Raw genomic sequence first — 3,613 nt, 5'->3', positions numbered from 1 at the left:
AATATAAGTAGAGAGAGAGAGAGATTTGTGCATGAAACTTGGGAGTACATCTTCTTCTCCGGAAATCTAGACTAATTTTTCCTTTACTAAGGTACATTTTTTTTTTCGGTATCAGCTTTGAAGATAAACTAGTTTTATTTATTGTCAAGGAAGAAAAACAAAGAACATTAATAAGCAAAATATTCTAGTACTTCTCCATCATTTTTTTCCTTTCTTTCTTTTTCTTTTCCTTTTTTTTCTTTTTATTTTTTGATAAACACTTCTCCGAATCATCAGTTTTTCTTCCTTCTCTCATTTTGTCTATTCCCATTCCTATTTTGGTACTAGTTCCGTAATTTTTTGCTTTCTAATCTGAAGAAAGATCATTATATTTCATTAGTACTGGATTTTGTCTTTTTTTCCCTCCTTTTTTCTGTTTTGAGTAGAGTACTTTGTGCTTCAAAAATGAACATTCTTTCTTTAGCTAAAACCATTCCAAAGTATATATATTTAAATAAAAATATATATGTAAGTAAGTGCTTTCTCTTTCTCTCCCATTTGAGTATGGCAAAAGCTCATTAAGACTGTCAGGGATCTTCTAGTGTTTTTTGTAGTTGAGTTTCCTGACTACCTAAAACAAAAAATAAAAAGAAAAGGAAAAGAAAAAACACAAAAACAAACCGTGAAGAGGAAGAGGAGGAGAAAAAGAAGATAGAGTTGATTTTATTCGAAGGTACGAGACCTACATAAGACTAAGTTTTTCTACCAATATATTGTTTAAATCATTCATTAGTTCATGTGATTAGTTTCAAGACTCATCTCTAACAATATTCATAAAGGTGGGGTGTTTTGCGCTAAATACAGAAAATGATATCTTGGCCGGTTCTTATGTAATTAAGGTTAACCCTAAATCTAAAACTTTTTTTTTTGTTTTTTTCTTGTTTTTGCTTTCTTAATCTGAAACTTCACAATTTTTTTTTTGTCGTATGTGCGTGGTTATTTTGTCAGAGGTTTAGTCTTTTCGGTTTTGTTTTTTTTTTTTTTTTTTTTTTTTTTGAGGGGGGATTACAGTGTCTTTAAGGTGAAATACTAACGGCAAAAAGTTTTTCTTTAATAAGTTTTTCAACACGTCAATCGGCTTTGTACATTGGACAAACTTGTTTGTGCTAATATCAAGTACATGTCTTGTTTTACTTTATTGCTTGGGGAAATGGACAAACTTTTTTGTCCTAATATCTAGTATATGTTTTATTTTACTTTATTGCTTCGGGAAATGATGGTTTTTAGGGAATTTCCATCATGCAGAACTCTCTCTCTCTCTCTCGAATTCCATCATGCAAGACATATTGGGCCTACATAGGCCCATATTAATTGTAAGAAATATTGGGCCTACATTAGTGATACAGAATGTATTCAGGGCCCAATATATATTCTTTTCGGTTTATTTCCATTTCATTTTGTATGATATGCACCCACTAGAACATGTATTATCATTTTGAGTAAACATACATATTATTATTAAGTACCTAACATTTTGCAGCTAAAAAAAGGTACCTAATAATGTGTATCTAGCACGATTTTCAGGAATTTCAGTACTTTAACCAGATAAAAATATAACGAGGTATTTTAAAAATAAAATGATGGAGAAGTACTAGAATATTTTAGTACTAGAATTTTAGATTAATTTTCCCTTTATTAAACTTTCTTTTTCAGAATCAGCAGTTTGAAGTTGAAATAGTTTTATAACAAAACTACTTCAACTCCAAACTGCTGGCTCTGAAAAAGAAAGTACCTTAATAAAAGGAACATTAGTCTAAAATTCAAGAGAAGAAGTTGTACTCCCAAGTTTCAACTCCCAAGTTTCATGCACAAATCACTCTCTCTACATACATATATATATATATATAAAGTTTCGTCCAAATTAAGGAAATAAAAAAGAAGAATTTCAAGAAAAACAGAAAATAAAGTCGGGAAAGCTTACCAATTAACTAGCAGTTATTGGATTTATTAACGTAGAATCATTAAACATTCTTCTTAATTGTTTATTTATATTTGAGCTTTTTCTGACATACCTTATTAAATAATGGTTTTCTTTCTTTCTTACTTTCTTTCTTTTATTTTGTTCTTTTTAGTGAGGCACTTGATCGATAAGGTTTTCTTTCTTCTTTCTTTTTTTTTCGGGGGAAAATCTTTAAGGCCGGTTTGCTATATGAGTACCAAGGTTCAAACTAAGATTTTTTATTATGACTTTTCAAATTTATTTATTTTTAGAATAAAATATTATAACAAAACTAGAACTATGAGTTTGCAATGTAACAGAATTTATGTAGTAAACATACACTAAGGGTGCGTTTGGAATAAGAATTTGTGTTATGATTTGAATTATGGTTCGTAGCTCATTACAGTATTCTCTTTAAAAAAATACACGTAAATCAAAAATAATTCTAAATCAAGATTTTAAATTTATAAACCAAGCGTTTTTTTAAATTTAACACAAATCACCGTCGATAATAACATAATCATAAGATAAGCTGTCTGTATAGTCAACGATATCTAATAAAAGTTGTATGCATCTTAATCATCATATATAGTCAAAGATCAACTGTAATTAATAATTAATTAATAATCAACAAGCTGAAATCATGATGACTTGCTTAAAATATTATTATTGTAATTTTAAAAATTACAAACCAAATAAAATATACGTACTTTGACTTCTGAGAATAAGAAACCATAGCCATCATAATGTGCTTTAAGTTGAGTTTTTCCCTTTCCAATTAACGAGACAAGAAAGCCCACATCCTTAACAACATTATGCAGACTAAAACATAAATTAATAGCCCTTTTAGTTCGTTGATTTAAGTTTTTAATTTGAGTTAGAATGTGATTTTATGTAAGAATTTTTTACTATAATAAAAAAGTTAAATATGACTATTTTTTAAAATTTTTTACTGTTTAAAAATGTGAATTTTAAATTCGAATAAATGAAATAAATGAGACCTAAACTATCAACAATTCAAGCTCCTGACGTGAATGTTTTGGTTTGTATAAGTACAAACCAAAAATTAATAAATCACAAGCCAACGTTAAATAATTACCTTCAGAAAGGGCACCAACTATATATCGGAATATTGTGGTCCCGTTCATTTCACCAATTTGAGTTTAGAATTCGAGTTTTACCATAGTAAAAAACCATCAGAAACAATCACATTTAACTCTTTTACTACGATAAAAATATCACATAAAGTCATATTTTAACTCCAATTAAATATTCGAATTAACGAACTAAATGAGCCCTGTATATATCAAAGAATATCTCGTACCAAATCAATAGGTCCGAACGTATAGAAATAGAATCCTTAATCCTTTGTTGTGAGGGAAAAATTACTGGGTGCTTTGGAATTGATTCCAAAACGTTTTTATTTTCTGTACGAAAATGAAAATGAAAACGTTTTTAGTTTCATTTTTGAATTATTTCTAAAAATGCGTTTGGTAGTTTTATTTAGAGATTGATTTCAGTTTTAAAAAAAACTGAAACTGCGTTTGGTGGTTTAATTTTTGAAAACATGTAATAATATATTAAATAATAATATATTAAAAATATATTAAATAAATAATATTATTAAATATATTA

This window comes from Morus notabilis, unplaced genomic scaffold, assembly GCF_000414095.1.
Source record: "Morus notabilis unplaced genomic scaffold, ASM41409v2 Scaffold295, whole genome shotgun sequence".
Lineage (NCBI taxonomy): Eukaryota > Viridiplantae > Streptophyta > Magnoliopsida > Rosales > Moraceae > Morus > Morus notabilis.
The sequence above is the reverse complement of the archived record's forward strand: the minus strand, read 5'-3'. Positions refer to the sequence as shown.